This window comes from Monodon monoceros, unplaced genomic scaffold (genome assembly GCF_005190385.1).
Source record: "Monodon monoceros isolate NGI ecotype Baffin Bay Population unplaced genomic scaffold, NGI_Narwhal_1 Super_Scaffold_12, whole genome shotgun sequence".
NCBI classification, from domain to species: Eukaryota; Metazoa; Chordata; class Mammalia; order Artiodactyla; family Monodontidae; genus Monodon; species Monodon monoceros.
In genome coordinates this window covers 52,836,308-52,851,356 of record NW_021703768.1, presented here as the reverse complement: position 1 = coordinate 52,851,356, position 15,049 = coordinate 52,836,308, and the positions used below count along the sequence as shown (strand labels likewise).

At 35.5% G+C, this 15,049-nt stretch overlaps 1 protein-coding gene across 11 annotated transcripts in view; it reads right to left on the bottom strand.

Annotated features, from left to right (window-relative positions):
- ERBIN (erbb2 interacting protein) overlaps positions 1–15,049 on the bottom strand; it is a 109,979-nt gene that overhangs the window by 75,758 nt on the left and 19,172 nt on the right. The window contains exon 1 of one of the 11 annotated variants that reach the window (XM_029218845.1): positions 2,786–2,894. The exons of the other annotated variants lie outside the window; for them this stretch is intronic. The gene's annotated coding sequence lies outside the window, so the exon portion shown is untranslated. Of the gene's footprint in view, positions 1–2,785; positions 2,895–15,049 lie in introns of those variants that run through there. 11 annotated transcript variants of the gene reach the window in all.

Sequence of the window (15,049 nt, the reverse complement as noted above, 5' to 3'; positions counted from 1 at the left end):
ACAATAAAAATAGATCTTTATGACTTTAAGGAATATCTCTTCTAATTTCTTATTTACCTCAAAATGTAAATTAAAATTCTCAATAATTCAGCTCCATAAACTGACACACACAAATTTGCTAACTTCTAAATACATGGCTACCTTCTCAACCAGTCACTGGATTTACTGTTCATAATACATTTGTAAACTATTGAGAGCCCTCATCGATATCAAATAATAAATACCTCTCTATCTACCGTTAAAACCCCATTTATTTGCCCTTACTGAAAAATAATAAAGTTTTCCCAAGCAAATAAACTCTAATCACCAATTTAAATTTAGTAATTTTTGATGGTTCTATGCAGCAGACACTGTTAATTGCTTATCAGTCTTTTCCCCCTTTCCAGAATTTTCCTTATTCAGGGTGGTAACAGACCCAGCTAAAAACCCACTTTTGAGCTTTCCAAGAAGGGTGAACAGGTAATGGATGACACAGTTAAGATCAACGACATATACTTAGAAGTCTACTTTGGGGGTGGGATGGGGGTTGGCCCTGGAAAAACATTTGCTTTCCTTATCCAGGGACAGATGTGAACATGTCTACTTCTATCCTATGACCATGAGTCAACAACCATGAGGATTAAAAACCTACCAAAAAGGCTGACAGAGTAGAAAGACAAAACAAGCTGGGGGTCTCTAATAGCACAGTTGAGTAGCTGAACTACAGAAATATCTGGATTTCTTGGTTTATAAGAAAACTAAACCCCTATTTGCTTAAACCATTGCTATGTTTTCTGTACCTGTAACCAACACATTCCAAAATAAGACAACCCAAAACCCAAAATAACAGCATTAATGTATATACATCATAAATAATCTTTCTTTAAAGATATTAATAAGTGTTTCAGAATTTACAGGGTCACTTTAAATATATTGGGCTATATGTCTCTATGTTAAATTGTTTAGGACTGCTGAGTTGTTTAACCTTCTCCACAAATTCCACCCATAGTACATGCCACAAAAAACACCTTTGCATATATCAAGCAAAGATGGCCACTTAATCTGTCACTCAAGGTACTCACACATACATAGTTGTCTGGTAAAATGGCATTGCCAATGAACTGAGATGGAATAAGGATACAGAAGGAGCAGGTTAGAGAGAAGAGAGAAGGAAGTTTGTGTTTAAAGACTTTAGCTTGAAATACCTGAAAGCTTTCCTACTGCGATCCTACATAGGCAGTTGGATATGGGTATTCAGAAATATGGGGAGAAATCCAAACTGAGGATATAAATTTGTAAGTTATCTGTTTAGAGATGATATTTAAAGTAATGAAATTAGATGAAAGAATCAAGGGCATGAATGTGGACAGAAGAGTACAGGTTCAAAACAGAAAGAAAAGAAGAAGGGAAGGAAGGAAGGGAGGGAAGAAAACAGATTCAATGATTGAGCCCTGAGATATTATAAAAATAGGTCATAAAGAAGAAATAGAACCAGAAATAGAACATTGAAGAGAAGCAGTCAGTGAGTCAAGAGAAACTACCCCCCAACCACCCACCCAAAGTGTGATATCCTAAAAGCTAAATGGAAAAAAATGTTTCAAGGAGGAAGTTATCAACTATGTTAGTAAGAACTTTAATTGTCACTGTGTAATAATGTAAAGGTCATTGATTATCTTACTGGGCAGTGGTAGAGACAAAACACTGTTTGGAGGGGATTCAAGAAATAGGAAGAGGATAATTTGACATAGCAAATACAGACTCAGGTAGTTTCGCTAAAAAAGACACTGGAAAAATAGAGCAGTAGAGAGAGCAGAATGTGAATCAAGAGTCACAGCAGTGGATTTGTAGGCAGATGCGAATAATCTAGCAAGAGAAAGAGATATATTTTTATAAAGAGATTTGGAAAACCATTCATAGACCATCCTAACAAAGTTTCCCACCAGTTTCAAAAAAACAAGCTGCTCATGAGGAGGAGAACAAAACAAAAGAAACCTCGGGTGCCATGGTACAACTAGCTAAACGAAATTCACTTAGGGTATTTTTAAAACTACTACTAGATTACCGTAGCTTCTCCCTAGAGATTCTGATTTAGGAGATGATATAAAACTCAAGATTCTTTATCATACACAAAATGCTGATGTGATACTTTTTTCTAACAGTTTCAACAATCATCAATCCATAGCCAATATTATTTCATCTATACTCAAACCACCATCTTTTCCCCTTTCCATCCTTTTTTGATAAACTCTCATTTGGGGGATTACTGTACCAGCTGAAAAGTGAAATCACTATAAAGGTTTTCTAAAATATAGTATGTTATACTTCCCTATGGATCTGAAGAGATCACAAGTTATACTTGGCTAGATTTAAGAGAAATCTTATGTTGGAACCATCTTTTTAAATGAGTTCAGAAGTTGAAATGCACAACAAAGGCTCCTCAGGCATGCCCATAGCCATTAGATGGTATTTAGTGGTTGTGTACGATCATTTTAGCTTAATCATGGCTATCACAGTATTTGTTAATCTGTATTTGGTACAACCTGTGCTTAATTCTAAGGCATTTTATGGACATTATTAACCCATTACCGGTAAGTACATGAATAGTAAACAATGAAAATAGTTATATGCAAAAGAGCAAAAATAAAAACGTAAAAAAAGTTATGTAATGAAAAAAACAAATACTGTATAGGAGCATTTGATTGTGAAGGACAAAAATAACTGAATGTATAAAATGTGCTATGCCTACAACATATACAGCAAGAAATGAGGAAAGGAGGCTGGTGAAATAGCTAAATTTCACACTTACAAGGTCAATGTTGCTGTCTGACCCCTGCTAGCATAATTCTAATTCAGTAGAAAGCTGAGAGCTTCTTCAATGTCAGCACTGTTAATCAAACTTTCACATCAAACCATGGTTAGCCTAAATATGCCAAAAAAAAAATCTTAATGTGGAATAAAATAGTTGACATACATACTGAAGTTATACAGAGTTCCCACATTTGCAGAAACTTCCACTTTATATTTTTACAAATAACTTAACATAATAAAAAAGACCTTTAGAGTAAAGTTTGGCAAATGCATACATCCATATAACCAAAAGCAACCAAGATATAAAATCTTTCTATCACCCCAGAAAGTTCCCATGTGCTACTTTCCAGTCAACACCCTGGCCAAGGCAGGGTGCTATGACATTTGTGTACAAGTATTAGGAGAATGCAGGCTTCAGTTCTTGTGGGTAAATATGGGAGTGAAACTGCTAGATCAAAGTCTATAAGCATGTTTAATTTTATTTCTTTAAAAAAAAGGAATAAACAAACAAGTCATTTTACAAGGTGGTTTTAACACTCCCAGAGTTCCAATCAATTCCTCACCAACACTCGATATTCTCAGTCTTTCTTAACATTAACCTATGTAGTAGGTGCAGACAAGTAGCTCGCTGTATTTGTGTTTTGCATTTCTCTAATTACAAAATGGCATAGCAGAGCCTCATCTGTACTTGGAACTCAGTTAGATGATAAGATACTGGACCCAAGCCTTACATGACACTCTAGTGGGAAAAGACTTTTGTAGAAAAGAATGACGAAATTTTGTATATGGGAGGATTGCAAATTATTGTACAAGAGGATATACTATATTAGAAAACAATTCTCCATGAACATCTCACATTTCTGCATGGTCTGGGTCCACTGAGCAATGTCATTTACAGCCAATTTAAGATGTTTATACAAGGATACATTCCAGATAATAACACTTAGCAACATTCAGACAGTTCAATGTCCTCTCTCCAGAGACAATTTGTTTAAATTCCAGAGTAAAAATAAGGTTTCTATCTTTCACTCTCCTGAGGAGAGGATAGACAGGTCATAAGTGGTCCTATGAAAGATCAGAGTTTTCTAATTTGGGGTTCCCCTTCTGTAATGCACACTACTATCTGTGCAGGTACCATCTGACCCTCACTGTGAAGCCCTATGAAGATTTCGGCTCAGGTAACTGACACAAAATATTGCCCTGGTTGCTGATTTTCAGGGAGTAATAAACCCTTTGTTTCTGGTCTAGAAGTCTTGTGTTTTCTGGCAAGTTAACATTTTAGATTGTAAGTAGGGTAAAACCTCAGACTCTTTACTGTTTCTGATTTAACCAGCATAAATTAAGAAACATGGCCACAATGTTTTATACCACCTGAGATCAAGAGATGCAGAGTCTATTTCCCCACTCTTTGAATTTGGGCTGAACTGTGACTTATACCAACTCACTGTGGCAGAAGTTAGGCAAGTAACAGTGCCTATGCCTCAAGAAGATTTACAACTTCTGCTTTTACCTTCCTTGAATGCAGCCCTGAGGACATGATGCTGTAATTCTTTATAGGATAAAAGACCACTTGCTGATTCACAAATTCAAGAGCTATATAAATTGCTGTAGTTTTAAGCTTAAGTTTACCAATTGTATTGATTTTTTCAAAGAGAAAACTTCATAATTTGTTCATTTACTTATGGGACATTTTCCATTTCCCTGATTTCGCTTTTCTCTATTTTTTCGGCCTTTTATTTATTTTGAATTTGTCTTTTTCTGACTCTTAGGGTAAAGCTTATTAATTGATTCTAATACTTTATTCTTCAAGATTTAAAGCTATAAATTCTGAGATGCACTTCATAAAATTTGGTATGTTGTCTTTTTGCTGAATTTGTTTAAAATGCTAATTTCCCATTTGATTTATTATTTTACCCATGAGTTATTCAGAATCACCTTAATTTCAAAACATTCAGGGATTGGGAATTCCCCGGTAGTCCAGTTGTTAGGACTTGGAGCTCTCACTGCCGAGGGCCCCGGGTTCAATCCCTGGTTGAAGAACTAAGATCCCACAAGCTGTGTGGTACAGCCAAAAAAAAGAATTCAGGGCTCTACTAAACCTCATTTTGTTACTGATTTCTAATTTAATTCCACTGTAATCAGAAAAAATAATATTATGATTTCAAGTCTTCACAATATGTTGAAGTTTTGACAGCCCCACATGAGATCTACTGAGGTGTTTCATGTATATTTAAATGTCACATTCTGCATCTCTTGGGTTTAGTGTTCAAAAAATGTCAGGTTAAACTGATTGAGAGTGGTGTTCAAATCTTCTGTACCCTTACTAATTTATGGCATTCTTTTTCTACTAATTACTGAAAAGTACTGCAATCTCTAACCGTAAGTGTAAATATGTTTTATTTCTGTCAATTTTTATTTCATGTATTTTGAATCTCTTATAAAGTATCAATAAATACACATTTGGGGTTCTTGTACCTTCTTGAGGAATGGATCCTTTTATCATATAAAATGTCCTTTCTCTCTGCTAATAATCCTTGTCTTGAAGTATAGTTTGCCTGATATCACTATAGCCATAGGAACTTTCTTTTGGTAAGTGTTAATGTATATTTTTCCAACTATTACTTTTAACCAAATTTGTCTTTAAATTGCCTATTTACATGAAGCATAGAGTTGGGTCTTACTATTTTATCCAATCTGACAATTTCTATGTTTTGATGGTAGGCGTAGACCATTTATATTTAATATAATTACTGGTGTGATTTAAGTTTATTACATTACTATTTATTTATTTGTTCTTTGTTCCTTTTTTTCCTGCCTTCAAATATAGTTATTTTTTCCTATATTATCTCATTTTATGGACTTTAAGCTATACATATTTTGTGGTTGCTCTAGGAATGTACAGTATGTATTCTTAATTCATCATAGTCCACCATCAAATAATATTATACTATTCTAATTATACTATGTAATTTTATATATGATGTAACAAATGTAAGAGCATAATTTATTTACGTCTACTCTCGCTCATATTTCATGCTATTGTCATAAATTTTACTTCTACATATTATAAATCCCACAATTTCTTTTTGTTTTACACTATTCAACTGTCATCTATATAAATTTAAAAACCAGAAAAGACTTCCATATTTATTCACACATTCACCATTTCTTAGTCTATTTCTTACTACTGTCAAGCCCATTTGAATAGTTTTTTTAAAAGATACTGCATTTTTCAGTTCTAGAAAACATCTGGTGTTGGTACAAAGTTCCCAATACTCTCCTGAAATACTCAACCCCTCGCATGTTATCCTGTAAATTGTTTTAAAATCATTGTCTCCTAACTCATTGACTCCTAACTCTGGGTCACCTAATAAGTCTGGTTTTCTTAACTGTTTTCTCTTAATTATACAATCATATTTTCCTTTTTCTTTGTATATTTCGTAATTTTTCACAGTATTCTAGATGCTTTTTATAAAATAACAGTTGAGAACTGAATGTAATATTGTTAAGTTTCACTTATTACCCAGAGAGTCTATGCTCTTCTCTCAGTTAGGATGAGTGACTGATAATTCAGTTTCCTATTAGAACCAATTTGAGCTGGGACTGGCTGCAGCTTTAATTAGAGTGAATTCTTCTGTGATCAATTCAACCCCCAACTTCCCATCTTCAACCACAGCCATATCTTTTTGATCTTGTCAAAATCTGAGATAGGAAGAATTTGGGCTGCAATTCCAGATATTTTTGGTTCGGTTTACCTTTAGATTCAACCCCAGCAGTGTCCCATAATTTAAGAAACATTAGAATTTGCAGAACTATACATTTCTATAGGTATTTTTCAACTAAGCCTCTACTCCTCTTCACGGCAAAATTCAAGGTGGATAAAATTATCAGGTTTAATGATTTAATTTTGCCTTTGGGGCTCTGTCAGATTCCCATCCCTTCACAAAAGCCCACACTGTCACTTGAGGACTGGATGATTTATATTCATCCCTTCAGTCTTTCCATTTATGGTAAGTCCTGCTTCATCCTATACTGAAATCTGGCTGCGAAACTGCCACACTCTTGACTCACCTATGAGAGGTTCATGTATCTACGGAAGTCAGTTCACTAAGGCTTCCCTGATTCCACTGATTTTTTGCTAGCTCTATTTTTTTTTTTAAGTGTGATTTTTATTCTTTACAGGTTTTTCTTATTCTTGCCAGGGGACCAAAAAATTTTTGTGCCCTCCTATATGCTAACTAGAAGCAGAAATACTAGGAAAAAGTGCAATAAAATTTCTGGGGAAAAAAACAAACAAACAAACAAAAAGAAATACTAGGAGATTGCCAGTGTAGATAAAACAGTTCTGTTTATAGAAAAGATACTCCCATGGAAGATATCCAGTCTGACTCACCCCTTTGTGAAACAAACTTGGTCAAGGTAGAAGACAAATCTTCAGAATTCTCCTCCATCTCAGTTTAGAAGGAATGACAATTTATGGGACAAAAAGAGGGCCTAATTATTTTTACAGAAAAATCTTTCATTCCACAATTAGAAATAAGACTACAAATGCAAACATCCCAGCTAGAATTGGTTTATTTAACTCTGAAAACCTAACATTAGATCATTTTATAATCAGAGGGAGGAAGCAGAGGGAGAATGAGGAAAGAAAGCAGCTCAGTATGGCTCATAACCAAACTCAGAGAAGGTGAAACTGTGCCAAAAAGGAATACTGAAGGTCTGTGAGTAAATTTCAACTTTTTCTAACACAGAGTTATTTCTGTTATTTTCAACAATAGGTCAATAAAGCTGTGCAAAGAGACGTTTGTTGGCAATATGCATCACAAACATATATTCACAATGATGTTGTGCTTAACATGGTAGGAAATTAAATCTTGGCATTATTTCAAACTTAAAAATACTTTCTCATACAGTCTTGCCTGGATTCTAAACTATTCCCATAACACAATCCAGCAGTAAGACTAATTTCTTCGTGTGTATTCCCTTATTTCTCTTTACTTCCTAGTACTCATCTCTATGCCAGAGTAAATCCCAATCTTCTTAGTTTCTGCTAATGACTTATAACAACTTCTTTTCCTCCATGAACTCATTACACATGATTTGGGAAGCCTTGATGGGTACAGAACAAGATGCTCAAATAAACCAAGTAGAGCCCTAGTTCTCTAAGATATTCTAAGGAACAACTGATTTTGATCATATGCAGAATTACAAGACACAGAGTAGGTGTTATTTTTCCTCCCTTAAAAAGGACCTCTCCTGAGGATATCTCTCCAGTTACTAACCCATTTCTCTGCTCCCTTTTACAGCAAAATTCCAAACAAGTTGTCTATATGCACTGACTTCAATTATTTCATCAACAGTTCTCAAACCCACTCTAATCACACTTTTGTCCCAATCACTTCAATGGAAACTGTTCTTCCTAGATTATTAATGGCCTACCTATTGCCCAATCCAACAGACAATTCTAAGTTCATCTCTCACTTGACTTAGTAGTAGCATTACTCCCCACTACTTTACCCATTTTCTTCACTTAGCTTCCAAGACACCACATCCTCCTGATTTTGTTCCTACACCACTGGCCAGACCTCAGTCTCCTTTGCTAATTGCTCCACTTTATGTCAACCTCTTAACACATTACAGTGACTGAGAATACAGATGTTGGCCCTCTTCTCTATCTATACTCATACCTTTGGTGATCATCCAGCTTCAAATCTCGAAATATTATCAACTCTTTCAATACTAAGTATTCTACCGACACCTGTCTTAGTTTGGGTTCTCTCAAAAACAAAGGCTGAGGTAAAGACTTGAATGCAGATAGTCTAAGAAATGACCTGAGGGAGCAGTGAGAGAATGAGATACGGAGGAAAAGCCAATATAAGAAAAGGTATATTATCAAAGTCATCCCTAAAGACAACTGGGGTTCATTCCACTTAAACTCCCTGAGACAGGCGCACAGGAGGTCTCATAACTGTCTGCCTACAGGATGAGAGGCAAGCTGTTATCCATCTGCTCCTGTCTCCCACTAGTTAAGGACTGCTTCTATGGACATTAACTTTCCCAAACCACCAGCCCATGCTTGCTTTCTGGTATAGATGGCCTCCCACAGCAGAGAAATCACTGGGGCTCACTATCACTAAAAAGACAAATAACAAAACTTAACAATGGGCAAAGGATTTGAAGAGGCACTTCTCCAAAGAAATACCAATGGCCAATAAGCACATAAAAAGATGATCAACATCATTAGTCATTAGGGAAATATAAATCAAAACCACAAAGAGATAAAACTTTACACCAACTAGGGATGGCTACAATAAAAAAGGTAGGTATCAAGACAGATGTGGAGAAATTGAAACCCTCATACATTGCTGATGTAAATGTAAATTGTTGTAGTCACTTTTGAAAAACAATTTGGCAGTTCCTCCAAAAAGTTAAACATAGTTACCATATGACCCATCAATTCCACTCCTAGGTATAAAACCAAGAGGACTGAAAACACCTGCTTTCAGAAAAACTTGTAACTAATGTTCATAGCAGCATTATCCATAGTGGCCAAAAAGTAGAAACAATCTAATATCTATCAACTAATGAATGGAGAAACAAAATGTTTTATATCCATACAATGAAATGCGTATTATTCAGCTATATAAAGAGATGAACTACTGATAAAGGATACAACATGGATGAACCTTGGAAACTTTATGCTATGGTAAAGAAGCCAGACACGAAAGGCCATATACTGTACGATTCCATTTTTATGAAATGTCTCAAACAGGCAAATTTATAGAAACGGAAAGCAGATTAGTGGTTCAGGGTCATGGGGCAGTGGGAAATAGGAGTGACTGCTCATGGGTATGGAGTCTGGGGAAATGATGAGATTTTTTGGACTCAGATGATGATGATGGTTGCAGGGCCCTGTAAATGTACTAAAAATTACTGGATTGTACACTTTAAACAGGTGAACTTTATTGTATGTGAATTAGAGCTTGATGGAAAAATAGCTTAAAAAAAAGAAAAATTATCAGGACATTGGTTAATGCCACTATGATGTATTAATACAAAAGATTCCAAACTGATTTCCTAATCCCATTCAGTTAGCACCTGACTTTTCATTTCAATTTATTTTACCACCTTCCTTCTCCCTTTAAAACCTTAAAATAAGTTACTTATACCCAACCCCATAATCTAATCCCAACTAAAGTTTTACAACTTTACTGAGCCAAATCCTTTGCTCAGGTGAGGCCCTTTACCTTACCACAGACTCCTCCTTTCCACCTAACACTTCAATATGCTAATTACTTCTTTGTTCTTTAAGTGGCATTTTAAATGAAGCTGTCTATAAATAAAATGTTTTTATGCAGCATGTACAGTGCCCTAGAAACTGAGCCAAACCTGTTGAAGAGCATGACCTGATTTGCAAATCCTGGACACAAGGGCCCCAGTGCTTGAAATTCCACCATTATTTATTTTGGACACTCTCCAAACAACCTCTATTAAAATGCAAATCCACCTGGTGAAGGCAAGGCCCTAATTTCTTAAGGTAAATTTCCTTACAGTATTTCCTAAGTTCAAGAGAAAAGGAGCTATAGAGAAGGAACCATGAGCAAAGAGCAGAAAAAGATAGAAACCAGCAAATGTGAGCACGCACACACACACACACGAGGCAGGTTTGAAATCATCATTTTTCTGTACAGCTACTGTGTTTGTTTTGAGGTTAACTTAGCCTAATTATGATTATAAACACCACAAACCTTCCAAAGGAAACCAGATCAATCTTAACACCTTGTTACAGAAGGATTTTAAAAGCTTAATTAACACTTATAAGTAAAAGCTTAAAAATACCACCACTTGATCAAAGTCTTATGTATAAAAAGTTTCACTTTTAGTAGGATTCAGATTAATATTTTAGGTATATTTATAATTTTATTAACTCATTCTAAAAACCCCTTAGAGCTGAAGACATTTATTTTTTAAGTAAAATAGCATCATATATGTAGAGAAGAGAAGCAAACCCAAATTTTAAGCTGCTTCTACTTCTAAATGTCCCACCTATACCTAAATCCTCTTGTGCTTATCTAATAGACAATGTATGGAATTAGCCTTAATTTGTCAAACATTACTTTTGAAGGTACTTTTTTTAAGTAACAAATTTCTTTAAAATTCTCTGTAGAAAAGGAAGTGGGAAAATGTGAGAACAGCTAAGAACTGCCAGGTGCTTTGTGCCAAATTCATTCACATACTGAACTCTGACATCCCTCTAAATTAGCTATTATATACACATTTAAATATAAACAAAGATCACAGGACAAACAAGAGGCAAGTCTTAAAGCTCCAAGTATAATAGTGTTCCATATCATCAATGATTCTCAATGAATGAAAGGACACCTTAGGTCCAAAAACATCAAGAACCAACATGATAATAATTACACTTTCAATATTCCTGTTGAGAAAACATTTATAGGCATATGTATGAGTTTGGGAGTCTCTCGCAATAAAACCCCATGGCGTATGGGTGGAAACAATTTTAAAATTTCAACAGAGATATTCTATCTATCCCAAAATGGATGACAGGGAAAAATGACATAGACACCATTAGAATAACTTCCCAGTTCACAATGACCCTTCCTTTCTCTGAGAAAAGGTGACCGCAAATCCAAAAAATATTAGTCAATGCAATTTAAAAAAATATAGCCCTTAAGGCAATACAACGGCACTAAACACAGTCTTTTCAACAGATGGTGCCAGAACAACCAATCACACTCAAAGGAATGAACCTAGACGCTGAACTTATACCTGTCACAAAAATTAACTCAAAATTGATCACAGGCCTAAATGTAAAACATGAAACTATAAAACTCCTAGAAGACAACATAGAAGAAAACCTAGATGACCTTGGGTATGGTGATGATTTTTTAGATACAACACCCAAGGCACAATCCATGAAAGAAATAATTGATAATAAGCTAGACTTTGTTAAAACTATAAACCTGTTCTGCAATGTAAAGAGAATGACAGGCAACAGACTGGCAGAAAATATAACCGGCCCTCCATATTTGCAGGTTCTACATCCTCAGATTCAACCAACCTTGGATCAAAAATATTTGAAAAAAATCCCAGAAAGTTTCAAAAAGCAAAACTTGAATTTGCCACAAGCTGGAAACAATTTACATAGTATTTTCATCGTACTTACAACTATTTACAAAGCATTTACATTGTATTAGGTATTATAAGTAACCCAAGGTGATCTAAAGTACATGGGGAAGGCTTCCCTGGTGGTGCAGTGGTTGAGAATCCACCTGCCAATGCAGGGGACACGGGTTCGAGCCCTGGTCTGGGAAGATTCCACATGCCATGGAGCAACTAAGCCCGTGCGCCACCAACTACTGGGCCTGCGCTCTAGAGCCTGCATGCCACAACTACTGAAGACCGCATGCCTAGTGCCCATGCTCTGCAACAAGACAAGTCACCGCAGTGAGAAGCCCGTGCACTGCAACGAAGAGTAGCCCCTGCTCGCTGCAACTAGAGAGAAGCCTACGCACAGCAATGAAGACCCAACGCAGCCAAAAATTTTAAATAAATAAATTTTAAAAAATAAAAAATATATAGGCAAGATATGCCTTGGCTACATGCAAATACTATGCCATTTTACATAAGGGACTTGAGCATCATCAGGTTTTGGTATCCTGGGACAAGGGAGGGTCCTCGAACCAATCCCGCCCCCTCCCCCATATGTGGGAGCACTGTGTTTGCAAAAGATACATCTGATAAAGGACTGTTATCCAAAATACACAAAGAACTCTGAAAACCCAACAAGAAAACAAACAATCCAATTAAAAAATTGCAAAGATCCTAACACTCTCACATCACCAAAGAAGATATACAGATGGCAAATAAGCACATGAAAAGATGCTCCACATCATAAGTCATCAGGGAAATGCAAATTAAAACAACAAGATATCACTGTAAACCTATTAGAATGGCCAAAATCTGGAACACTGACAACACCAAAGGCTGGTGAGGATGTGAAACTCTCACTCGATGCTGGTGGAAATGCAAAATGGTACAGCCGTTTTGGAAGACAGCTTGGCAGTTTCTTACAAAACTTAACATACTCTTACCATACAATCCAGCAATCATGCTCTTTGGTATTTATCCAAAGGAACTGGAAACTTATGACCACAAAAAAAACCCTGCAGGTGTATGCTTATAGCTGCTTTATTCATAACTGCCACTACTTGAAAGCAATCAAGATGTCCTTCAGTAGGTGAATGGATAAATAAACTGTGGTACATATTCAGAGATTAAGAAGAAATGTGCTATCAAGCCATGGAGGAACCTTAGATGCATACTGCAAGGAAGAAGAAGCCTGAAAAAAACATACACACATATGTGATTCCAACCACATGATATTCCAGAAAAGGGAAAACTATAGAGACAGTGAATAGATCAGAGGTTTCCAGGGGTTGGGCATGGAAGGAGGATGAACAGGCAGAACACGGAGGATTTTTAGGGCAGTGAATCTACTCTGTAAGATACTATAATGATGAATACATACCATTATACATTTGTCCAAATCCATAGAATGTGCAACACCAAGAGTGAACCTAAATGTAAACTATGGACTGTGGGTGATAGTTATGTGTCAATGTAGGTTCACTAACTGCAACAAACGTACCACTCTAGTGGGGGATGATGATAATAGGAGAGGCTATGCATATGTAGGAACAAGGTTGTATATAGGAAATCTCTGTACCTTAGGCTCAATTTGGCTGTGAACCTAAAACTGCTCTGGAAAAAAAAAAAAAAAAAGTCTATTTTAAAAAAAGAACTAGTCCTGATACTTTACTTATTATGAAAAAAAGAATGGATGCACACGAACTGGAAGACTTACAATCTCTGTCAGTGGTACTCATATTTCAACATGCAACCACTTAGTTTTAAATAATACCTCAAAGTCACCTCTTTTAACTATCTGAAAAAAAATTTTTTTTAAGCTAACTCAATCAAGCAAACTGGGGACACCATGCTGCCCAAAATTTGACATTTCCTGGGACTATGAGGATTTTTTTTATAGCAGACATGTGATTGGTTATACACTTGGAAATCCTGAAAATCTGTTAAGCCAGAATCGTCTGTACCATATTCTTTGGTATTTTAGTGGTCTCAGTAAAGCATTTGCATTAGGTGCCTATTAACAGCTCTAAACCTGCCTCCTGAGGAAACTACAAGCTTTATAATAGCAAGTACCCCTGCAGAGAAGGAATGCTTGGCTACTCAGACATAAATACTTATCACTTTCTTAATTTGACAATAAACATACCATTCTCTCAACTGATTTCCAGAGCATCAATAAGCAAAATAGAATTCTGATATGCCATTCTTTCATTAGAAAGCAAAATCCTGAAACTGTCTGCTACTCGGCTAGATAAACTCCAAATTAGAACAGTGATGGTTAGAGGAGTATAAAAAATACTATCTCCATCCATGTCTATTTTACCCTTAGATCAAGTAAGAGTACCAAAAATATATATATATATGTGTGTGTGTGTATACATATATGTGTGATATATATGAATATATATAATATTTTGAAACACATTAGCCTACCCTCATGTATGATCCATCTTTGCTGAGTTTTTTGAATATTATATCATCCTATTTTTATTAAAATACATATATATTAAGAAAGAGCCTGAGAGCCATGGAATATGTGTTGTTAAATTATTGTCAACAATACTGTCCATTCATTACTCAACAGCTCTTATATAAGGGAATTTACATTTTAGAAATCATTTAGAAATTAATGCAAGGAAAATCTTTGAATCCTTTGGAGAACTTGATATGTATTTCTTTATTCAGGGTAATGAGAACCTTGGCTCCCAGGAAGCTTAGCTAAATCTGATGTTCTATCATAGCTAAATTACTTTAACGTTATATATTTCCTCACTCCTTTCCTTGGATCTGATTTTGTATTTCTATTAACTAGTATTCACATCCTATTAAAAGTCACCTCGAATCTTATTTTTAAGAAGAAATAGTTTAAAAAAAAAAAAGTCAAAATGAACACACAGGGATCTTAATAAATAACTCTATCATATGGTGAAAAAAAAAAATAAAAGAAAAACTGTTAAGGCTGCCCTTGAATTATCATTTGAAAATATCTCCAAAGAGACCCCCAAAGTGCTAGAAAGTTACACAGAAAGCTAACTGCATAAGTATAGAGGCTGAATGGCACAATAGATCCTGTGAGTCTCAGCTTATTCGT